This window comes from Chroicocephalus ridibundus, chromosome 3 (assembly GCF_963924245.1).
Source record: "Chroicocephalus ridibundus chromosome 3, bChrRid1.1, whole genome shotgun sequence".
Taxonomy (NCBI): domain Eukaryota; kingdom Metazoa; phylum Chordata; class Aves; order Charadriiformes; family Laridae; genus Chroicocephalus; species Chroicocephalus ridibundus.
In genome coordinates, this window is record NC_086286.1 from 66783416 (window position 1) to 66809010 (window position 25595).

The 25595-nt window shown below is 42.7% G+C and overlaps 1 long non-coding RNA gene across 2 annotated transcripts in view; it reads right to left on the bottom strand.

The window, feature by feature from the left end:
• Positions 1 to 25595, bottom strand: part of LOC134513216 (uncharacterized) — a 91218-nt gene that overhangs the window by 21979 nt on the left and 43644 nt on the right. Inside the window, exons 2-3 of one of the 2 annotated variants that reach the window (XR_010070341.1) lie at positions 8354 to 8579; positions 7254 to 7351 (exon numbers count right to left, since the gene is read on the bottom strand). This is a non-coding gene — a long non-coding RNA (uncharacterized LOC134513216). Of the gene's footprint in view, positions 1 to 7253; positions 7352 to 7473; positions 8034 to 8353; positions 8580 to 25595 lie in introns of those variants that run through there. The other variant, XR_010070340.1, reaches the window with a different exon arrangement.

Consider the following 25595-nt stretch of genomic DNA (forward strand, 5'->3'; position numbering starts at 1 on the left):
AAAAAGGATTGGGGATGACCAGGATTTGTGATTTGCCTTCGTTCCCAGCCTTCTTGAACAAGGTCAGCAGAGCCTTTCAGAAAGTTTGAAACATCATTTGCTGGGAGCTGCTGTTTTGCTGAGGCTTAGCTGCCCAAAGGAATTGCTACCAACCAGTATCCTCCATCAGCATTTCCAAAACATTTGACAGAACTTACCAGAACTGCAAAATGGGGCAGGGAAGAAGGACAGGAACATTTTTTCCTATTCTAACAGTCCGTATTGCTATTTCTCCAGTTTCAGTGTTAGGAATAGTCTGTAGCATATAGTCACAGAAGAGAAGGTAGCCTCTTACCACAACCCAAGATGGGACAAAGACCCTCTTATTGCATCCTATAAGGGGATGAATCACTCACTAGAAGCACATCATTGCCCAACCCTAGGCTAGCTGCCTAATTTTTTGATGGCTGGCATTGCGGGAGCTGAATCCAATCCCATCTGTTAAATGCTTCTCTCTGCAGACCCTCTGCAGGGGGCTTTAGTAGAACTAGCATGTTATTCTGTGGATTTATGGTGAACCCTAATTGAGTAAAAAACACTCCTAGGAGGCTGATCTGGAGCTGCCTCAGTGGGCTTAGGTTGTTCTAGCACCAGTGATGTGAGCATAGTGTCGGAGGTGGACTTTCAAAGTCCAGCCTCACTTCTTTTGTAGTCCATGAATCTTTACGTGCTGGGTCTTGATCTTACTGCATTGTCTCCCTCTCAGGAATTTTCATTTAGAGATATTTCTACTAAACGTAATCTCCAAGGCAAGAGATATATATTTGCTTTTCAAATTGATAAAAACCAGCTTTTTGCAAAATTTGTGAAACAGAGGTGGATCCAACCCTGAGTCAAATGACAGAGCACAGACACCACAAATGGTGAAGGACCTTGTGCCCCTCCAGCCTCTCCTAAAACAGGTGGGGGACAATGAAGTCCTTTCAGTTCCATCTCTAGATCTGTGCTTGGTTAAAAAAAGAAACAGTAGAAGTAAAGCAAGGGAAGTGGTTGCAGTTTGGGCTACCAGAAGTGTGTTTAAAGGCGTTTGTTAGCATTAGATACTTTTCTAGTCCAGAGCACAGAGAAAAGATGTGAATGTCTCAGAAGAAACTAATTTTCTATTCCTCTGTCTCTCCTGCTGGTCACCAAATGTTGTGGAAGTCTGCCTAAGGCTCTGTAACACTCATACAACCATTCTCCATCTAAATCTGGGGCAGCTGAAGTTGCATTCATGTGTTCATTAGAGCTATTCTGGCAACAGAAAATGAAAGATTCTGGGGTTAGATTACATTGGAGAAGAGACCTTTTTCATTCTCACAGTGCTGCTGAGGTTATACCGACACGGCAGGGTGCCCGTTCTCATGTTAAATTAAACCAAGGAGAGCTGCATACTATGACAATTAAATACCTCCCAGTACCCTATCTTTTTTACTTAAAACCACCTGGCTACTCTGCTCTGCACTCTCATCCTGTAGAAGTCCTTACAGTGGAAAAAGAGTAGGCTCCGTCTACGCTGCAGGAATTCTCCTGAACTGCTGGCTACTACCTAGAGAGCTGAACAAAGGGCCTGTTAAAATTCATCTCATTTCTTCTTTGGGGGGAGGCCACACAAATACCACAGAAACAGTTAAATCACTGGTAAGTTGCCAAAACATGATACAGTATCATCCTTCAAAAGCGATTTTTGATGTACCCAGAAAACTATACCTTCTTCCTCTCAGATATATTTTCCCAGATAGCAAACCATGTTTCTGAATATTCGCAATGTAAGGATTGTCCAGTTTGTTGTTTGTTTTTTCTTTTACCTTTTCTTTATTTATCATAAGTCTTGCTATCATGTTTTGAAACTACATTCTTTACCATTTTCATTGCCATGGAGTTTGGAAACCCAAGAAAAAGATCAAATCTCCTTAGTGTCAGGCATTATAATAACACAGGGCAAAAAAGGAGGGTGGAGGAGGGGGGTGTTTTACAAAGAGCTATAACGTAACTCAAAATTGAGACGCAAAAGATGGAAACATCCATAACAGGTCCAGTAACACAGTACTGACCAACATGTCTCTGACAATTGCCTCAGCGCATCAGCAGCTTAGCCATTGCCAAGTTTTCAGAATAAATAAATAAATTACTTGGAAATATGGAGGACAGTTTCTTGTGGGTTTTTTTTTAGAGAACTTCCTAGTGCTAACTACCTAATGCAAAGGGTAGTATGAAGTAAATAATAAAAGTTCTTATTTCCAAGCAAACTCAAATCAAAGAGGAAGGACCTGGGTAGTCCATGGATGACAGAAATGTTGAGAAGGAAAGATAAGGGTTCATATAGAAGGGAGAGTGGGGAAAACTGGAGACAGAAGAAATGAAAGAGGAGAAGATGATTTTACAGTCTGGGGAGTGTGGGAGAAGAAATGAGCAGCAGAAAGACTATCAGGCAGGTCTAGGTGTTCAGCATAGCCACAGCTGAAGGGAGCAGGTCACGCTGAGTTCAACGGTGCCAGATCATGGCAGAAATGAAGGAGAAATGATGCAAGAGAGCAATAGGCGTGAGATGATGAAAGTGTTAAGGGGACCAGACAATTGAGGTGAAGCGTGTAAGGCTGGAGAGAAGCCAGGGCTGATGGCAAGGTGACGCCAGGCCAGGCCAGGCCAGGCCAGGGGAAAGCAGGATGGCAAGGGCACGGGGTTTGCATTTGGCTTGATGGGAGAGAGGGGGAGATTGCAATGGAAAGGGTAAAACACAACCAAAGCCACAGACACGTGATCCCAAAGGAAAATGAGAAAGGCAGAGAAAAGGGAGAAATGAAAGGAGAGGAAGGGTGAGAACGGTTGGCAAATGGCAGGCAAGCAAGGAAGGGGAACACGCTGAAAACCTTTCAGTGGACACATGTGAGTAAGCCGATAGAGGGAACATTCTGCAACAGCAGTAATTTCCTGTGTTTTCCTATTTATGGGTATCTTATTTGAATGACCTAGATAAAATTGCAGTGTTCTCCATCTTATTTCTCTAGTACAATATTGACATTTATTTTGTGGGTGTGAAGATGCGCATGACTAACAAAAAAATATTTCAAACAAGGAAATGGCATTAGTTTTATCCAGCCCTTGCTGCTTGTCTAGATGCTTGGTATTTCAGTGGTTGTGTCTAGTGGAAGAAATAGCCTTTTGTTTGGTGCAGGGGTATCATGTTGAATGGCGCATGGAAACTATTTTCCCTCATAAACACAGCGGGAACTTGCACAATAACTCCTAAGTATTTCATACTTGCATATGAACCAAACCACTGGGCCTGATTCACCACTATACTGCTTCAGTTTTCCACTGCATGAAATGTACTGGCACAAGCAAATTTACACCAGCATAACACTGGAGTAATGCAGGAGAGATTCCCACCTCCTAGTTGCATTAGTGGGGCATTTGCTATTGTATAAGCTCATGCCATTTGGAGTTTTTAAGAGGTTTCTGGGAACTGTAAATTTATATATGGCCTTTGCTTCTTAAAACAAACAAAACAAACAAACAAACAAACAAATCCTCCAGGGGCTAGAAGAATCAAGCTAGAGAGGAGCAAAAACTGGAATGTGCAAATTTAGATCCACATTTTTCCCAAAGTTTTTGGTTTTGGCTCATTATAGGCAAATGTGTAGCCACAAAAACCAAATGCAAATCAACAGCATTAATATGAAGATCAGCTGTTGGCCAAAAATGACATTGTAAAGAAGAAAACCAAAATCCTAGGGACACCTCTCAAGCCACTGTGCACTCCTGACTTTCAAAAAGAGAATTTAGTCATCAAGAGCACTGTTGGCTGTTCTACGTGAACTGCTGTTCTACAGGAACTGCTGTTCTACAGGAACCCGCCCATGAAAGCATGGCAAGATCTCACTACAGCTGTGAATCAATATGTCACCATGTTGAGGACCACTTTGAAAAGCAGCAGACATCTGAGCCTTTCACTGCTGTTATTTAGTTTGGTGTGTCTTGTCTAAGGCTGAGAAGGGAGATGATGGTTATTCTGACAAAAACCCTTACCTGGGACCACCTGTTCATTCATCTGTTTTAGGAAGCCATTAGTTACAAGCCTACCCTAAACGTACATCATGGGGCTGGCCTTTCACCTTCTCGCTCCATTGTAGATCATTATATAAGCTTCCCTATATATGTTCTGCTTTTTGAGTGTGCTGGGATAGAAGAACACCATTGAGGAGTGGGGTCGCTGTGCTGTTTGTAAATTCTGCCGTGACTCTTTCATGGCTTATTACCATGGCTGAACACATGCTTAATTCTGAACAAGGAAGAATACAGACTGCATCGGTGCCAAAACGAGCACTGAAAACACACCCCCAATGCCCACCAAGTTTAAAAGCACGTGATTTTAAAGAATAGCCATGCTGAGATTTATTTTTTTTTTTAAATCGACTAAGGATTCATGTATTTTGGACTTTTCAGTGGTGTGTCTAAAACTTCTTGGCTTTCTCTTACATGGAAGTTGAGTTTTCTCAGTAATCATTGGACTTCTGAGGAAGCCTTTAGGAATAATGAATCATAAGGCTGTGTCTAAAGTCAGCAGAACGAGTTACAACACATCCGTACCCTAGAGATCCAGTCTAAATTAAAGCCAAGTTCTGCTCCAAGCTGTGGTGGTATAAGCATGGAGTAGCAGACATACAGATTTACTCCACAAAAGCTGAAAACATGCATATAGTGAAATTATAAGATCCAGATGTATTTCTATGTTTTTTTCTTTATTGCTAATTAAAAAAAAAAAAGTAAACTGGTATAAATAATGCTATTTTGCAAAAACACAGACTATTTTCCAATTAAAATGGCTTCAGATATTAACCAGTGATGTTGTCTAGACAAACATAAGCTTGAATGTAGCCTTGAGCCAATAGTTGTTACATCAGTCTACTCAGGGCACGTTTATCCCAGGATGAAATTTAGTCTACTGAAGAGACCCAAGCCAGTAAGTTCCACACATTGTGCAGTCCAGTCAAACAGGATTCCTTAGCCAGAGGATTCTCTGTGCCGGCACTTGGCTGACATGGCTTTTTAGTTTGTTTTCCACATAGTAAATGACCTGGCACTGCTGGTTCTGGGCCTGGCACAAGGGCTATGAACTTGGAAGTTTCTGCATCTCCCATACCTTAAGAGTCCAGCTTAAAACTTGGGCATCTAAACCAAATTCAACTAACAGTTTCTCCTTGCTCTCTTTCACTTCTGGTGACTGGATCAGCACTAGCTATAGGCCATGGGTCCATTTTCCTCTTTATCCACTTTGGGGAGACCAGACCTGGTGGGACGCAACCTTTCCAATATTTATGAGTAGATGCTGTGGCTAGCTCCTTTGCAAAGGATGCAGTAAGCAAAGAAAACCTCTGGTGCCTTTTATTCTTATGTAATGCTAGCTGTATGTTTAACACAAAATGTTCTTCGTATATAGATTGACTTTTGATTTTATCGCTCTCAATGGCTTTAGAATTGATATATTTATGTAACGTGAGGTATATGCTATCTCTTTCTACCTGAAAATTGTTACTGCCCACTATACTATACTATACTATACTATACTATACTATACTATACTATACTATACTATACTATACTACACTACACTACACTACACTACACTACACTACACTACACTACACTACACTACACTACACTCCAACACAGCTTTGCAGCTGACACACTGTTGCTGCTAACCAAGAAACCTCTCTAGAACAAGTCAGATAGATAGAGCAGGGAAAAAAACATTGAAATGTGGTTGTGAGTGAGTAACAGAAGAGATGGAATGGAAGATGAGCGGTCATTAGAGAGTAAATGGAGTTATAAGTGGTTATTTAGGAGCACCAAGGATTCCTGCCTGCCAGTTGTCAGTGCTAAAACCATGTATTGGATGGGACGTGTGGAGTCAGCTAATGCCCGTGCCAGTACTTCATGAACAAGGAACTCGAGCACTGGTAGGTATGTGGCTGGAAGACTGATGAAGTCCTCCTGGCTTCCACTGGCTGTCTCATAGCCCACTGATATTTTCCCTCCTTCTACTTATAACTTAATCTCTGTCTGCAGAGTTGCTTCCTTTGCATGCTATCCTGTATTTATATAACTCTATAACCAGGATGATTATAGCATCCAAAGTGGAATGTCTGGCCCTTCGTCCCTCCGCGCAGCGTGGCTGTTCTACGGTGAGGGCAGGGTTGGGTACTAATCCCTCGCAGAGGGGCTGCCAGCTTCAGCCTCTTTCCCAGGTCTTCTTCAAAAATGTACTTCAAACAGCCTGCAGAAATCAGACCGCCTCTAGGCTCACTGTCCAGCCTGCAGCTGAACTTATTTTTCCATTTGTGTTTACTGAAAGCTGCAAATGGACACATTAGCCAGCCAAAATGATAAAGTCTTTACCTCATTCCTGTGGATTTTTTTTTTTTTTCATTTTCTAAGGAATAACCAGGCACTTCTAGCTTTGTCAGGGGAGGTGAATCACAGAGGCAATTCCTTTTCTCCCTTCCTTCCTCTCCCTTCCTGCCCCCAAAAATGAGAAACAAAATGATTCCTATTAAGGTAACAACAGATAAACCAGACCCAATTGCTTTACCGTGCTGGCTGAAAGCACGCTGCCCTGCACAGAAATTGCCTGGTTTATGGTGCTGTTTGCCTTATGTTGAGGGAGAGGAGATAGATCTTCAGAATAAGGTCTTACAAAAACATGGACTTCTATGGCACAGCTGAACTGTAAGCTGCCTGCTAAAAGTCATATATAAATGAACCCCATGACAGTTCACATTACACTTATAAATATAAAAGGGATAGAAAAGGCCTGACCTGGCACCCCGGCTGGTTTTTGCGCGTGTTATTTTGCATTCCTACGAGTCAAGTGAAAATCCCCAAACACTGGCTGGGGTCCAGTGATATTTCCCTGTGCCCTGGCTCGCCTCCTTGGCCGGGTTTGAAGCGCGACGGTGCATTGCAATTGGTGGTTTTTCTGAGCCCATCCAGCCGGCGTGTGTAGCCAGGGAGCATAACTGGGGATGGCAGCGACTTGGAGCCCTGCTCCAAGGCTCTTGGCCGTTCAGGATACGTGTGCCTGCAGCACCCTACACACACACCAAAGCCAGCCAGACACCAGGCAAACTGAATGTTGAGGAAATAGTGTTGCCCCAGCTGGTGTCATCTCATTTGGGTGGCAAAGTCATCGGGTTAGGGACAAGAGAGCAACTGAAATGCCAGGGCAGCTTTACCTATTCTGGGAGAGGTCTGCTTCTTGTTTCAGTGTGACCTTCCGGACCTGCTTCGGAGTTGTCTGCAGCACGGCATCAGGTGTCTTTGCATCTGAAAGCTGTAATTTAAGTATTGTACAGAGAAACGAGTTAGGACTACAGGACTGAGAGGAAGGGAGTCTTACACGATGGTAAGCGCGTGGGGCAGTGAGTCGAGAAGGACACTTGCAGAGGCACATACCTGATGTTACTGACACCTCTGTGCCTCTCAGTTCCTCTCTAGCCGGGTTGCCATAGACCTTGAGAGACACATTCATGCTGTGGCTTCTTTGCAAAACCCCTTGGGGAGCCACTGAGCAAGGTTGTCCTTGAGATATTCTGAGTACCACCCTACATGGCCACTCTCGGAGCAACACAAGCCAGCAGCAAGGTGTCTGCACGGGCCACTACCGCAACTCAGAGGAGAAAATAGGGCCGCAGACCATCATCTGAAGCACTTCTTCAGTGGTCTCTTATCCTCCCTCCTCGCATCACAGTTGCTGGCTTCCTTCACGTCTCTTTGACCCAGACAAACACTGGAGCTTTCTATTAATTTCAACACGAAATGAGAATCTTAAGTGGCTGCAGAATCCCAGAAGGCTATCCCCTTCTCCTGAGCCTCAGGGACACAGCGTGGTCTTTTCTGTAACTTTAGTCTCCCAGCCTGAAAGCAGGCTGGTTTTTTTAATGCTTTTATTTACTGATTTTAAGATCCCCACTCCACACCACACCCAGAAGATGAGAAATGTTGTGGGTGTGATGTTGGAAAGGATTCTTCCCTTGAATATATACTGTGGAAAGAAAAAATGCCTCCTCAGTGACTCAAGAGCAGCTTCATTGAGCGGAGTGGGGAGTTTCTTAGGGCTTTCCTAAGAAACTTCTGCTACCACAGTAGCCAGGACATCTTGAGAAAGAGGTTGTTTCTGTGTCACAGGAAGAAAGGGTCCTACAATTTGTCATTAAGGTCAGGATAAGTATCCAGGCCAGAAGTTCTTAACATCTTGTGGTTTATCACTAGGAAAATAAGGAGAAATGAGTCACTTATAGCCCAAAATCTAAGAAAAGAGGAAAAAAAAAACAACCTCAAAACTAATAAAAGCTCTTCCTTGTGCTCTGTGGTCCAGTTTCAGGTAGGAGGCTCTGTGAGATACTGTGTAACTGCAGCTTGCACGTGGCAGAATTCAGATGACTTGATTAAACCGGCACAGCAGACACAAGCTGGAGGGGAAGGAGAAATGGATAGGATATTTTGATAGACGTGAGGCAACTGTGTCCTGTGCTTCTGTTCCAGGAGCTATTTTAGATTGCCTGTGGAGCAAACAAGGCAGTATCTCTGAGATAAAGAACTCTTTTCCTGTTCCTTCAAAATTAGAAGTTTTACATGCTTAGGAAAAGAGAGAGGAAAAGAAAATGAATGCGCACATAGATGAGCCACCCTTTTTGATAGAAAATAATAAACAAAGCAATATTTGGTTTAGGATTAAGGAGTCAGGGCGTGTATGTGCTGGCATACAGATAATTTCTGAGAATGTCTGAGTGGGAAAGAAGCCTTTGCTCACACCTGTGAGCTTTCACAAGAGAGCAGAAAGCTCCCAGCTCCCTGCCCTCACCAGCGGGCAGTGCCCAGTGACCGTCCAGTGTTTTACTTGCCACTGACGGTAGCAACACCCCAGGACAACGCTCTTCACCAGGCAGTCAGCAGGAAACATATCTTGGTTTGGTCTGGCCACACGACACACACAGTTAATCCAGCTGCAACTCCCGTCGCAATTGAAAAATCTGATTTAGATCCTAGGGAGACACTACCTTGCTATTTTAATCACCCACTTCTTTTTACGTTAGCTGTTACACCAAGGTTCAACTTGCAAAATCTTCTCTGCAGGTCAGACAGGTACCCACGAAGGCAGGGACCCACTAACAGGGCTGTCATCACTGGCCATCCCAGTGCCAGCAGCAGCACCTGCTAGCCACCAGTGAGATTTGCTGGCCACGCCAGCAGGCAGGTGAATGATTAACGAGCAGTTCAGTCAGGGAGATGCTGTTGCAGGCTCTACTCACTGCTATCCAGCCACCAGCTTCTTGGAGCTCTTATCTGAAAGCGTCCTGTGTCAGCAAGGACACTATAGGTTCAGTGTGAGTACAGAATGCATACCCTGCCTGGGTGCTGGGACCAAACTGTAGTCCGCCAGCCACCTGGGTATCCAGTCAGTGGTGAGCAAGCCTCAGCACCAGCCCAGTCAGCACTTCTGGAGGCAGATGTAGCTCTTGGGACCAGAGCAAACTTTCTCACCTAACTTGCTGACTCAGGATGCTTCAAGACGGTGATCTCATGTCCCCTTTCTCTAACCTACTCTCCCCTTTCAGGAAGCAGCTGTTCGCTGCTCGTCGGCTGGCTAGCTGGTTACGTTGGCTGGGTTTGAAATCAAAGGCGTCATTACTTGCTGTGCTCTGCCACAGATCCACTTGTACTGACCTTCAAAATATTCTCAGCTTAAGGGCCATCTACAATTACAGTCTAGAGAGCCAGTCAGGGATAGCATTTCTATTCCATAAGAATTCACAGTGATTTGACATTTGTTTTCATTCTGAACTGGAATGAAAATTCAACATGCCCAAACTTGCCATGTCACTGAAATTCTTAGTGTTACTTCAAAGAAAATGTGGGTTTTTTCTATAATGCTGCAGCATTTGCTGAGGTAACAGTATTTGCCTTCAGTAATGCTGCAATATTGCAGTATAATGCTGGAAAAAAATATGAAATATTAATATTTCAAATTTAATTTAGCGGTGCATTTAGATGTATTGACTTCATAATGAAACATGAAAATATAACTAAATGAGGAATTCAAAATATTTTGATTGCATCAAACATAACTGGGAAAACAGAGGCAGCATATTTAAATCTGGTTTTTGAAATGCAGTGGAATTTAACATTTTTGCAGCATCATCTTTCTGACAAAAGACATTTTTCTGTCTTCTGTCCAAAAGCTGTGGCCGGTTCTAATAATCAGATGGTGTCCTGATTCAGCCAAACGGAGTATCTTACCCTGTTCCTTAGTGCAACAGCCCTAGCTTCCTTTCAGCCACTTCTTGTTCCTTTGCCTGTAGCTTCTGGGGACAGCTTCTGGGTGCGGGACGGTGATCAACAGTTCTCTGTGGGAGCCCTCCGTTACGCTCTGTGACAGACCTTTACAGCTCCCTGCTGTGACACGCTGCCAAATGCCTACCAAGAAAGGGCTCCCACCTTGCCCGTGTGCTGGCTGTTTCCAAGCGCTGCGTGAGCCCTGACCCGTGGCCGAGGGACTCGTCCCGACTCCCTGGGCTCACCTAGCAGCAGTTTTGCTGCTTCTCCTTTTCCCGCTGTTGGCAATGCCGGTATTTTAAGGAAATCTTTGGAAGCTCCTGTGGCAAGATACATGTTGGGACCATTCGCGCACTTTAATTAGTGAAGAATACGTCTGACTTCAGACCTTTGCTTGAGGAAAAATAACATAATAGGCCAGCATTCAGCACTAGCCTGCACTCTTTTCTAATTAGTTTCTGTTCTATGCTTAAAATGTGATCTTCTAATTCTACAGCATTTAACACTATGGGCCTCTATTGCCCCAGAGACTACTTTCCCCTCCTTGAGACACAGCAGTTTGTTGCAGTGAAAGGACCCAAACGTGCTTTTTTATGGATAAAAAAACCCATGGCCTAGTGGCAAGAGAAGAGAATACAAATGTCACGAGAGTTTCTCTCTGATGGCATCCAGTCTGGCTGTCTTTCTGGAAATACCCGAAGGTTTGCCCATTCTCTTAGACTTCAACGAAAATATATATGAGACATGGTTAAAGAAGGCAATTTTGGAAAGTGACTCTAGGGCATTAGCACTGCATGCTTTGCTGTGTGAATCTCAAACCTTATGAAAGTGCCCAGACTTCTGGGCAGGTGCATTTTGTGTAAGTTAGTGTTAAAAGGAGATTAGGAAAAACAATTCAGATATGTGAGCTTCCACTCCCTCTGCAGTGGGGTACTGGATTTATGAAATGTTTAATGTATGACCTCTCATGATGGGTCTCTTGCTGTTTGTACCTTCTTGCTTGCCAAATTAGATTAAAAAGAGAGCAAAGATGCTTGGCTTTTTTTTTTTTTTTTTTTTGCCATGGAGGTACTATTAATTATGGTGTTAAGAAGCAGGGTATTATTAGAAGAATGTATGAGGTCACCACACTGACATCAACAATATCCTTTAAAAGAAGGAAAAACTAAGACTAGTTCAGGGTTATGGCAGAGCTCAGAGATAAACTTATCAAAGCATGAAAAGGGGCATCTCACGTTTTGCATTCAAGGTAGGATCGGAAATTAATAGCAAGCTAAATCCAACTCCAAGAAGAGATTTAGGCATTGTGACTAAAGTGAGCGTCTGCGCATCTGTCTGATACTGAAAGCCTTTTGGAATGTATTTGTATATTTGTGGCCCTGCTTACTGCAGGGGGGGTTGGACTAGATGATCTTTAAAGGTCCCTTCCAACCCAATACATTCTATGATTCTATGATTCTATTTTGCATTAAAAAGTCAACGAATAAAACCCATACAGGTAGGGACCGCTCTCTTTCAAGAGATATCACTGAGATCCAGTTATGCTCCTCCAGCTTGCTATCACTCTCCAGCCTTGTGAGCTTCCTCTTGGCCTGACAGTGGCTAATCTTGTCCAGGAGACACCTTACCTTATTACTTTTCCTGCCATGGACCATCTTCTGAGGACGTGGAAGGTGAGACCCTGTTCCCCTCAGCCTCAAGAGACCTGAACACACACAGGTCTTTGCCTCTTTGCTTTTTTTTTTAGAGTTAGCACAATATTTTCACTTTTTCTGTAGTTACATATCCTGGACGTTTCTAAAAAATGTGTGTCTAGTACCCCAATCAATCAGAAAACTTTAGTTTTAACAGTCTTTTTACGATCTGAGCTGAGCAATTTCAGTTGTGGTTTTTTTAGGGAAAAAAAAAGAATAGAGACTCAGCCTTGACCCCAATGCCAACACCAAACCTCCTGCTCATTTTGATGAAGCCAGAATGTCATGTAGGCATCCTGTATATTCCTTATTTGTTTATGTCCTGCGTCAGCTAAACCATCGGTTGTTTGTTGGTGGCTTTAAAATGAATTCAAATAAGTCTCATTCTGTTAAGTGGGTTGGTCCTTCCTTCTTCCTGTGCTGGGTTTGCCCTTGTCATCGCAGGCATACAATAAGACTTCTCTGCCATAGATGTTTACAATACAGTCTGTAAATAATGGATTTCCAATGTTTACTCAAAGTAAAAAAAGACTTTTTTCTAAGGCAGAGCTACAAGGTTTGCAGAGCTGGCGTCGGCCTCCCCACACACAGAGTCTCCTAGTTTCCGGGAAGAAGCCCTGGGCATCCTCCCCTCTTGTAAAATGTTTCTGCCAGAAGCATTTTAAAAACACTCGACAAAGAGAAACGTGCAAAATGAAGCATTTCAAAGGAGGAGGAAACTGGAAAAGGGGGGTGGAAAATGGAACCCTGCAGGAAAAGACTTCAATTTGTCTAGTGATACCAGCTGATAGAGTGTTTGAGGTCCAGCCTGTAAATGGTGACTCTCACACATAGAATTTATCTTCAGAAGTAGTACACCTTTATACTAGGTTAAAACTGTACATTTTAAAGTTTTGTTCTAGAGATTCTGCTCTGCTAGCTTCGTACCAAAGTATCAGAGAGAATTTACATCAGAAAAACTTTACAGTCTAAAAGGCATGAAAAGACAAGGTGTGGGTTTATTCCTTTGAATTTCTTACCTTCCTAATTCTGGGAAAGAAACTGATGCTCAGGAGTAACTACTCTGGATATGGGGGCTCATGTTTATTTCTTGGGTTACAATGTGTTTACAGTGGCTTCCCTTTATCACCATGCCCAAATGTTTGCAGTACTTTTGACTTAATTGAAATGACAGTTTGAGATATGCTGGTCAGCAGGGAAAAAAATTGCAACCACTCCCACACCTGTTTTATGATAGCATTTGTATCTGGAGGCTATTTTTCCACTTCTAAGAACTAAAGAGATATAGGCATGATGATACCACACACTGTTACCCTCTAATTTCGAAGGTCCTGGCTATGAGAGTGGAAATCACAGCCTTGTCTAAGCCACTTGTTTTCCCAGTGCTGCGAACAGGGGGTTTAGAGGAGGGGAGACTGGACACACGACACCAGAACCCATAAGACAGCCAAGAGGCAAAGGCTGAAGAGTGGGATTAATCTGAAACCCTGTCACTCTCAGGGACTAAGACGCTTTCCTGCGGCTCATCCTGAATATTACACCAGATTGAAAGAGGAAACTGTACTTCGAAGCTGCTTTCAAAACTTAGGCACCTGAGTCACCCATTCAAGCACAGCCAGCCATCTCATCTCATTCTTTTCCTACAGGCCGTACCTGCTGCTGCTCCTGGATGAGGAGATGTTGTCGCTCCATTGTGTTGAATGCTTGTGCTTAAGGCACTTGCCAAGGAGGCAGTGAGAGGTTAGCCTTCAAGAACAGTACACTGCAAACTTAACTTTGTTTTAGTCAGAAAAAAATGTTAGTGATACTCTGTATATCAGATAGCAGATAGCAGATGGCGCATGACCACTGGCTAAAGCTATTGTTATAAACAATTGTACGTAAAAAAACTAAGCAAAGAGTTTTCCTTCTCATTGTCTAAAGTGCAACTCAGAGAAACACTCAAATCTTGAAATATACAGAAAAATTATTTTATAGCCAAGCCTTTCCATCACTGCTACTAATAAAATAGCACTTATGATCATTTCCATGCTTAAGCAAATAACATAACTCTTCTGTAAAAATTCTCTTTGAAAATACATTGATGGAAAAGTATGACTTTTTTTTCTTTCCTGTACAAATACCTATCACTGGACACTTTCAGGTTTTCATTCACATGATTCAATTTGAATATTTTTGTCTTGAGGGTGGTCATTTTTGGTGTCCCTGATATCACTTTACTGCTTTTCTATCTTGCTTTTCCATGAGATAACAGGGAGTCAAATTAGAGAGCAAAATGCTGAAAAGCCTTCATGTTACTTTCATTCTGATCAATGCATAATTGAATTGAAACTAAATTTTTCATTTAAAGCTCACGAGTTAGAAACTTGCAAACACCAGTAAATACAATCAAACAAGCTAAAAATCAGGTTTACATATTTTTTTTTTATGGCCATCTTCCAGCCAGCAAGGAGTATCCTCTATGACATCAACCAGGATGTCACAAAAAAGCCTTGACTTCAGCATAGAAAATGATGAAGTTAAAGAATTTGGATTTTGCTACTCAGAGTGAACCTTACTGTGTCTTACCCAGAATTTCTCTGTACAGCAAGCCAAAGCTAGGAATAACATAGGAGCCTGTGAGATTTATTTGCCCAACTTCTACTGATTTTTTTTTTCTTTCTTGCTGATTTTTTAAGGTAAAGATATTTAGCAGAGTGGCTTGATTTGCTAAGCACAGATTATATGGCACAAGTGAACACACTCGCTCTATTCATCCTTGGAATAATTCTGTCACGCCAGGAGTGGATCTTGCCCGGAGCTGTTAGCCAAGAACAATCTCTCCAGCAAAAGGGAGTTTCTAGTGACTAACTGACAAAACAATTATTCTAATTGTACAAGCTGAAAACTGCTCAAGACACAGACTCACAGAAGCTGGAGACAGTTTGGTCATTTAGTCCCTTCCTGCAACAATGCACGATTATTCCCTACACATTCCCCATGCAATGTGTTGTCCCAAGATGATTTTAAACATCCTAACTTTACAGTTCTCTAGTCATTTTGCTGTGGGCTTCTATTCACGGTCCAACAGACCATAGGAAATTGTTGTTATTCAACCTACAGTTTCCCTTTTTAAGTGTAAATCGCGACTCTCAATGCACCCCAATGATTCTGTCTCCTCTCAGCTGATTGATAGACCTCATGGACCTTCTGGGACAACATCATTCAAACCCACCACATTCCTGCTAGCCAGGCTCTATGTATTTGGGGCTTCCAAGCAGACTAGAAATCAGTGTCATCAAATATGAAGGAAAAGAAGAGAGAAAAAGATAAATTAGTTAAAGAATGCAAGCTTATGTCCATATTTTTCAACAGATTCTGGCTACAGTCAGACAGACATTGACTGACTGAAGCTGTGCAAGTATCAGCAGAAAAGGTCCAACAGGTATCCATCCAACTGCTGGAGAGGGTGCAGCAAAGGGCTACCAAGATGATTAGCGGGCTGGAACACCTCTCTTATGAAGAAAGGCTGAGGGATTTGCGTCTCTTCAGTCTGGAAAAAAGACAACTGAGGGGGGATCATATCAACACTTATAAATACTTAAAGGGTGAGTGTCAGGAGGATGGGGCCAGGCTCTTTTCAGTGGTGCCCTATGACAGGACAAGAGGTAATGGGCACAAACTTGAGCATAGGAAGTTCCACCTAAACATGAGGAGGAACTTCTTTTCTTTGAGGGTGGCAGAGGCCTGGAACAGGCTGCCCAGAGAGGTGGTGGAGTCTCCAACTCTGGAGACATTCAAAACCTGCCTGGACGCCTTCCTGTGCAACCTGCTCTGGGTGACCCTGCTCTGGCAGGGGGGTTGGACTAGATGATCTCCAGAGGTCCCTTCTAACCCTATGATTCTATGGCAATGTCAGCTGCTGCTTTCATTTGTAGAGTTCAGAGACGGTGGCCCTTGCTCTGTGCCGCATCTCAAAGGTCCAATTTCCCCAAGGATTTATTTTTAAAACACTGACTTACGGGCAAGAGACAAAAAAACCTGTGGAATATGTCCTGAACACCCTTAAGACAGGAAAATGTTTAGAGACTGCTGTGGCTGCCAGCAGATCTGTAACACTGGACTTGAAAAGCCCGGTCCCGGTCTCTGACTGCAAGCAAAAAGATAACATGCTTTGACATAGGCAGTGACACTGCTGTCCCAAACGGTCCAAGTGTAACAGTGGCAGAGTATGAAGCAGAGTGTGATGAGAGGCTAATGTCATGACTTACCCAGTGCCAAAGGGTAGGACTTCACCTTTGAAGGTACAACCACCCCAAACTGGGATCCTCCAGCCGTGGGCTGGCAGCCAGGGTAGTGGACTACACAGCAAAGAGCAGCTTTGTGCCTCTCACTGTCAGCAGTTTGGGTTTGCTGGAAATTGCCATCCTGAACCTTCCTCCACCCTTACATCTACAAAAGTAGGCACATGATTTTCCTGTACATACTATTTGTCACGTCCCATAAGATCCCTTAGAAGAAATAACTGGTGGTTTTGTACGTTTTCCAGCAGAATAAATGTAAAACAGAAACCTCAGTGGATGACATTTTTTCCTTGTTTTTTTCCTCAGAGTAGTTCTTAAAATTAGAGAAAACAGCCAAATACAGTTCATGCTAATGATGGAAAGCTTTAGGTTCCTGTAGCAACTCCTATTTAATTGCCTTAATGAAAAGACAGCAAGAAAAGTTATAAGTTTTTCCAGAAATATAGTGATTTTTGTCAAAGTTATAGCAGGAATCACTTATATACTAATTACACATAAATTTTGCAAACCTCCTTCAAATATTAATATTAATGTCTAATATCATGAACTTTATGTGAAGTCTGAGGAAGGAGATGTTCTTTTGGCATTCTATAAATGCGCAGTTCTCACCTTAAAATAAAAACCACTAATGATGATCGTTTCAGCCTAGTTTAATCCATGCTGTTTTCCCAAGCATAACCAAGCAGTCTGGTCTTTTAAGGGAGCCTAGGACTGGCACTTGGCTAGGTCTAGCCCCGCAGTCCTGGAAAGGGAATAAATATAAAGTCAACTGGGGGGAAGCACTTGGAAGCTTGTTAGGAAATACAAGGGTAACATCAGGTCCATAGTGAAGAAAGGAAAGGAAGATTTTGCTGTGAATGTTTTGATACAGGCTGGGAAATCCCTCCAAAAAGGCAGGGACCACAGCCTAGACCATGGCAAGAAGAGAAGTATGGGTTGGACTGAGAGGCACAGAAGAGTTTGTGAAGGAAACAGCATGATTTGTCAGGCCGCTGCCACAGCCCGAAAGGAAGGGGGCAAAAGGAAGGTTTATTCTCCAGAGTGGGTGGACAACTTGTTCAGAAGGAGAGGAGAGTGCTTCGTTGGGTCTGGGTGCAGAGGAAGAAGGAGCTGGAAGTCAGAGAGCAAAAACTGAAGACTTTGAGGGAGGAGAAGAAACTGTATTTTATCTGGATTCATATAAAACTAATTGGTGGCATGAATTCCTATGGCAACCATAAATTTAGGCCTTACTCTGGCTTAGAAATGCTAGTGGCTAGCAGATGGGAAACTGAGGCAAGAAGGGAGCAAAAGAACAGCCTGTTGAAGTCATGCTGGGGGGTGTAGCTCTGTAGCTCTGCTTCTGTTGTTACAAACGTTTTAATTATATTTGTGAAGAGCTGAACCTCACTATCACTGAGGTCGAGGAACCACAGACTTCATCTGGCAGATGTGCTGTAGAATAAGACAAGACAAAGTCACGTTCACTTGGAGCTGAAGCTTTGGATGACGAGTTTGTATTTGCTACTGAAAGCCAGTTTATCCAAAACAAAAATCAGTCTGAGATGTAATGAGGGAGATAGAAGAAGTCCATACCCTGGAAAAGATGGACCGCAAGGGAATTGGTGTCCTGCCTGATCTTTTGCAAAGCTTTCAGCTCGGATCTGATGAAAAATGCCGTTGCTCTGCTTTTTGTTACTGCCTAAGGACAGACAATTTTCAGGCCCCTTTTCTGCAGCTGACTCACATCCTAGCTGCTTGCTCACGATCCTTAATGTCAGATTCATAATAACATTATTAATAACGTTAATTGATTGTCCTGTGGAAGTAAATTTCAATCCAGTAGAGGCAGCATTGGGAGGCATATGGCAAGAAGCCTGAAGCAAACGAATCTCCTGCTGACAAAACCCCTCCCATCTCTTAATGCTTTAACTTTGCCAATGCCTTTGTTTTTCGGATCCAGGGCTTGAGCTCTTCACTTGCTTTACGTGTATTTAGGGGAGGGTAGGCTTCTGTAATATTTTCCCCGAAATTAAATCCCACTGCTTTCATTCTGGAGGTGAAAATCCCTCCTAGAAATTCTTTCCAGCCTCTCAGTGCCCTTTATAGGTACCCTGTGGCTGCAACCCCTTCATAACACAGACCCCATGCATTTCGACTCAGCTGTCCAAACATGTGGATGACCTGGACAGTTACAATCACTCAGTGCTACAATCTGTTTTTGGAAACAGCTCTTCATTTCCTTCACGTTTGTATCAGGGTAAGTTCGAATCCACAGTTCTTAATCACAATATAGCATCTCTAGGAAACATACTAATAATTGTTAAAATTAAGGGAATGAAGCAAGCAAGCAGGTGTTGACAGGTGCATGTAATTCAAAAGTTTAGTGTTACTGTGCTGGAACATAGCTGCCTGAGAGAGGGAGGAAGGAGCAGGTTTGGTTTTTTTCCTTAAGTTCCAGTATTAGAGTACCCTCAAAGGACGTAGTGTCTCTACAGCAGATACATTCCTTCTTGGTTTTTGAGTCCATCTGCAAACGATTCAGAACGTGTTTCAAAATTTGAAATCTATAGAGATTTCTTCATCCTGTGGCTGCAAAATATAAAGAATTTTTCAAATATAGTCTATTGAAAAATGTGTCACTATGCAACAGATTTGCACATGGACTGATCATCGATTTCATTTATTATTCCTTTACAAAGGCAGAAGGGGATAAAATGAGAAATAGTAGTCAGATTAACAGGACATTTGCTCAGAAATGAAAGTGCATGCAAGAGAGACAAGAAGGAAAAAAACCCAAAGAATTCTTAATGACCTTTTCTAGTCAAAATGCCAACATGGGCAACTAATGTAGATGATGCTTTTCACCTGGCTTTGCACCACACGTCTTCGCTGTGTTGTTAGTATATCATCTGGTGCCTGGAGCTTCATGAACTGCAGAGCTGTGCTATCATAATATAACTTTGCTGTGAACTGTCTAATTGCAGTCACATTTCTCTCCACATGTGGTTGCTTTTTGGTGGTTGGTAAAAGCAAATCCTGCACACAGAGGTTAAAACTACACAGTGTTTTCTGCTTAACAGCACTACATAAAGCCAAGCTATTCATAATATCTGTGTTATTAGAAGCATGATGTCACTTTTTCCAGTCAGATGGTGCCTGATCTGATGTCCTTCCAAGCTGATGGAAAAATTCCCATTAATTTAGGGGATACTGGATTGGCCCAAAACTCAAAACAAAAGGAAGCAAAGAGAGGAGACTGCAGGCAAATCTTTAGTGTGCAGGGTTGACTCTCCGTGCTTCACAGGAGTACAGATATCAAGGGCTTCCTAGAGTGTTTTTCTTCAGCCATGAAGGATCCAACATATGAGGAACTGAAGGAGCTGGGTCTATAATCCAGCGCTCCCTTGCCTGCCAGGTGGATATAGCCATCAGGTAGGGTTCTCCCTTAGGCCTTGAGACACTGCACTCCTGGCTTTTCCATGGCCTAATCTTCTGAACTATATGAAATCTTGCAGTTAGGGCACCTCCTCGGGATGTGGGAAAGGAAGTTTCAACTGCAGAGGCCAAGACCTTGCATTTTCTTGGGAAGAAAGCATGTGGATGAAACAGATACCATGACTAATTTTGGAGGGCAGGGAGAGGGAGGCTTTGGACATAATTCACAAGCCATCTCCCAGATCAGACTTGGAGCATGTGTAAGAGCCTGAAGACCCATTCCAAGGAAGGTATCAGGCTAGGGTGGCAACTAATAAAAACAGGCACCTACACAGTAAGGGGGATTGCCTGGTACCTAGCTACGTGTTAGGTTTGTAAATCTAGGGTTTGGTAGATATGGTCTCATCCTTGACATGACCTTCTCCTAAGAGTTCTTATAAGGAGTTGTCCAAACTCGATGGGCCGCCCTGGTGGCTTGGTGTTCCTGGTCAAACCTTTGAATGATTCTCAAAAGACAAACTGTAAACAGGTCTTACCCAATGTGGATTTATTGTACTCAAGCACATCTCCAACTCCCAAAAGCAGCAAGTTTATCTTGGGTGATCCATCAGACTGTTCATTAGACAGTTTCCCACTTCAGAGCTCAAAGGTGCATTTACATGAGATTGGGTATTTTGCACTAGCAGGAGGCGCTATTTAATGACAGGTCTCAGCTGAGCCTTGTGTTAATCATTTATATAGATTCTTCACTCACAAATGCAAAAGAGCTACATTAGCATAGCCAGGTTGGCTACAGATGTAGATGCCCCTTGCTTCATCTGATGCATAACTGGCTGAAAGCACTCCTAACTAAAGTCTCTTTGTTCTCATGCAAGCTGCTGTGAAGATTGCTTAAACTGTGACCGAAGATACAATCTGAGCGCCCTGACTGCTTCATTCCCAAGAACAATGACAAAGTTTTAAGACAACAAATTTACATACTTGTATCTGAAGGCAGAATCTGGCTTTCAGTATCTTGATCACAGGGGATACATTAAAGAGAAAGCATCAACATAACCTCAATTGCCCATTGTGACTGACGGCCTGGCAAGCAGGAGCCTCACCCTTTCACCTGTCATCGAAAGTGATTTGATATGGAAATAAGGCTGGAATTCCACAATGCCATTGTCACAGTTATTCACATTGACTTCAATGGCTATTACCGTAATAAACATCACTCAAACATCAAGTGCCCAGTCCTGATGGATTGCTTCATTAACTAATATCTGCAGGCCATTACCAGCTTGATCCTGTACAGTGTGTGTTCTGTCCCCTTGAAAGTAACTCTCAAGTAATTACCTGGTTACTAGCGAAGTAACCATCACGACTATTTTTAAAACTTTCCTCAGAAGTTCAGAAAGTTTCTTGCAAAGAACTTTTTAAAATTTGTTCAGAAAAATCCTTCAGTTTTAATAATGAGTGCTCAGAGTCAGGTGACCCCTTCTCATATTGCTATGGGGATGATAGATCTGTACTGTATAATGCACTTTAAGGTCATCTGAAGATGAAGTTGGTTTAGTGGAAATGAAAACCATACTCTAAACATTCACAAAAACATATATTCTTTTCAAAATACTAATAAGCATTTAATAGAATTAGAAGTTCTTTTAATTGAAAGCGGAGCATTGGTCCCACAACACCAAAATATCCCTTTGTGAATGTAATCACTGGAATAGGGTCTGCAGTTCTTGCAGAGCTGGATGGCTGGAAACCAGCATATTAAGAAAGCAAATCAATCCACAGGTGTTGCCTAGATATTCCAAACCCTTTTGGCTGACATACATGCAGTTCCTGTCCAAGCCTCAGAGAATAAATCAGCGCTTACTACCCCGAAGCCAAACCAGGACACAACACAGGACACGTTGTTCTTCTTTAGAGTTTCCTCAGTTCCCTGCACAGTCCCCAGTCTGTCTGTCTCGGCTCTTCCTGTTCCTGAACCACACAGCTCTTCTGAGTCCCAAACAAAGGATGCTCAATGCAAATAAAAGGATAGGCAGATAATGATACCTTCTAAATATTTGGTATGGGTGGGATTTTCCCCACCAGCTGACTAGGGTAAAAACCAGATAAGGCACGTTGCCTAAACCAAATGTCTCTAGCAGCCAGCTAGGAAATGCATGCCAGTCAGCAGAAGGACTTTGATTTAAAGTATCAATAGACAAAAGGGGGATGAGTAGAGAGACGGCCCTGACATTAGTCACTGGTTTTGACATCAGATCATGTATCCTGGATCCATTTTCACTGTTGTAACAGCTCCATGAAAAGTCTTTTAGTGCTTTAAGGATCATCCAAGTGGTATGTGATTGCTAAGAGGACCCAGGAGGAAGGGGGCTGAAGGATGGGAAGGTGAATGGAACGGAGAAATGTGTGGAAGGCCCAAATGCCTGTCTCAATATAAACACAGCTAGCGTGAACCCCGTGACCTTTTGAATTGCCCACAATTGCTAGATGTTAAATCCTTCTGGAAGCAGTGCACTGCTGGTTTTGTTTTGCATAATTAAAGGAAGTTTGCATTCTAATACCTTCATCTGTGGTGGTGTCACAAACCACTGAAACTCTTGGAGCGAATTATGCAAAATGGAGGTGTGACACAGCTTCCTGATTTGGTCATTTTGTGCTTATAAACTACGGCAAGTGTCTTAACATTACACATAAAGTTAAGTGCCACCTATGAGGAACCACCTCAGGCTGGAATGTCATCCTCAATGATAACTTGCTTAATCAGCCAATTGAAGTCATGCCATGTGTTTGACCCCAAACTTCCTCAAGAGTTCCCACCATGGATCAGAAGGAGGTAGTCACAGGCACAGGAAGTGATCATGCCACCAAAACAAAATCAGCTTACAATGTGACGGTCTCATAGGCTATTTATGCTGCACAGCACTGAAATAATAGCAAAAGCACATTGACGAAAACATTCAAGCCATAAGTATTTTTGATTATCAGTTTAAAATGCGTCATGCTACTTCATGCTTCATGTTTTCATCCAAATAACTAACTTCCTGAAGTTGATTATGCTGTCATTTTTTCTCCCTGGGGCTGAGTTAGAACAAATTGAAATAGGTAGTGAAGTCATCCCAGTCTGCAATCCACTGAGTGGTTAACAACTGAAGAGCCTCTATTTGTCTGGGTCCTAAAGCACTCTAGGAACTGGATTGAAAACAAGCTTTTAACAAGTTGATGTTGAATTTGCCTATGTGATTGCCTAATTTGTCTGGATTGCAACTACACAGTCCAATACTGTAGCAGCTGATGTATAGTGTCATTTTCCCCTCTGGCTTTCTCCCTTCACAGTCTGCATGTAATATAATTTAATGGTCAGGCTAGATAGCCCTGTGGATCCTCCTGTACTTCCACTAATTGTATTAAAGCCTCCAAATGTTGTAAGTCATTTTCAGACTTCTACGGTGGGCCTAACTGACTTGAGTGGGAGGCACAGGAGCCGAGCACATCCAGCTGGAGAAGCTCAGTTTCAGGTAGGACAGATCACGAGTAAAAAATACCTAAAAATAGAGTGTCCGTATATATGTATTCAAACTGAAAAATAATGAGTTTTTGTCTTTTTTCTCTCTTGTTAGGAAGAGGTTTCTCCATTTAGCACTTAGGCTTCCTTTGGACATCACGAGGTTCCTAGTAGAGCCAGTGGCAAATCTGATGTTGGGTTTGATGTGACCACAGCCATGCTAACACCTCAATTAGTAGCCACAATCAAAAGATGAAAGAATAAACCATGAGTAAAAAGAGCTGCTGCTTGCTTGGCTTTGTCCTAATTACTTCTCTGGCAACAGACAGCTACAACCTGCACTTGACCACGGCTGGCAGTTCAGTGCCCCTCCGGCCCACAGTGACCAGGAAACTGTTTTTCTCCAGGAGAGGATGATTCCCCGGAAAAGCAGCCTGTGGCTTCATGCTCCAGCGCAGCTCCTGAGGGCTGAGCGGTCACCGGAGCAGCGTCGGGAGGCAGGAAGTGGGGACGCCAAAACGCCCCAGGAGCAATTCAAATGCCTACGCAGAGGTGTCTGAGGTCACCTTTGGCCATGCTGCTTGACCTCCTGCTGCTCCACCAGAAGGGTCTGCTGTTGGACCTGAGTCACAGCTGAGTTTATGTCCTTGGCACCCTCAGGTCTGGGCACCTGGACTGCTCTGCTTGTGTCATGTTTGTCTGCGTGGGTAAAATTGTCCTTCTCACTGACCTTCATCCTGTACCTGTGCTTTTTCAAAAATAAACCTAGCCAGATGTGAGGATCAAAAACCTGATCCTTGTCATCTTCACTGCCTTCCAGAGGCTGCCAGGTAAGTCCTGAGGCCTGAGGAGATTATCCTCATTCCTCACCACAAAACCCTTATGACCAGCTTGGGAATATCAGCATTGTCTTTAAATTTGCTGTTTATGCTCAGCAGAGCAGGAACAGCTGTTTCTGGTTTTTGATGATATACCTGACATATGCTTGGAAATTCTGAACGGTAAATAAATAAACAAAGTTTGTCAATTCTGTGAAAAAGTTTGCTTGCTTAAAACTCAATATGGGAGGGCAGCATTTTGGCACAAGAACATTTGAATTCTGATGAATATTATCCATTTCATGGGAAGCAAGATGCAAAAAAAAAAGTTGTTTCAAAGTGACATTGAGAAAGAAAAACATTTTCATTTCATTTCAACTCACTATGTCAATTTATTATTTAAAGAACTTGTTGTAACAGCATTCCTTTGGTCCAGACAAAACAGTTCTCTCTGCTTCTCTTGTAGCTCCTCCACTTTCCATATCTCTATCATTTGTCTAAAAAACAAATTCCTAAAACCAGCAACAACTGCGTAAAATTTATTAGGCAGCCGAGGGAGCCATTCTGGATTTTGTTCACATTCCACTTTAACTCTGACTGAAGCTGATGGGAATTTAACTAGTAATCTCAACAGGAACAAGATCACGTCCTTTCGGTGGAAATGTCGTGACCTTCTTCCACAAACTTGCTCATGTAGAATTTGTTTTCTTTCAGAGTGTGTATGCATATGAAAGCTATTCCAAGAAAGAGACGAATTTGGAGAGCTTCCTTCTCCTCTTTTCAATAAATGACTGTCTAATGGGTCTCTGTGGGATGGGATTCACTTAGGTTTCCAAGCTCCTGTAGCCTGAAATCTGCACCAAAGCACCAATGCTCTTAGCACTTAAGTACAGAGAAAATAATGGTGCTGGTTTTGCAGTCTACATAGATGAACTGAAAAAAAGAACAAACAGGAGTTTGCATCAAAGGCACACAACAATTAAGGGTGTCTTTTAGATGTAACTTTTTTTTTTTAACAAATTAATACATCCTGAGGAGTTGAGAAAAGGAATTTGCCAGTTTGACTTTTGACAATGTGGCAAGCCATAACAAGTTAGTCTGAGCAAAACCTGTATTTAGTTGCTGTGAAACTGTGCTATTGGTAAAAAGTTAAATTTTCTGCATATGAGAAGCAGAAAGGCAGATGCTGCTTACCCGTCCTCCTTTTGTGGTAGTGAAGCATAACTGGGAGATGTTCCTGCTTACAATGCCAGACCTAGGTACCTGCTATGTCCACACAGCACCATTGGAATGCCAGAGCTTTGACCTGAATATCTTACTTTCTGGGAGGAGGAGGTGCTTCACATGTTACACCTGATATTTCTGTGTGTAAACATTAGGTAGTTTGAGGCGCTTGCTGGAGTATAAGAGCGCATTGTGCTGTTATGTCGACATGGCTGTAGTGTACGTGTGAAGGAAGAAGGGTATCTAAGAAGGAGGTGCTGAAGGTAGGTAGAATACAACCAGGACCTTAAAGAATCCCTGGCTT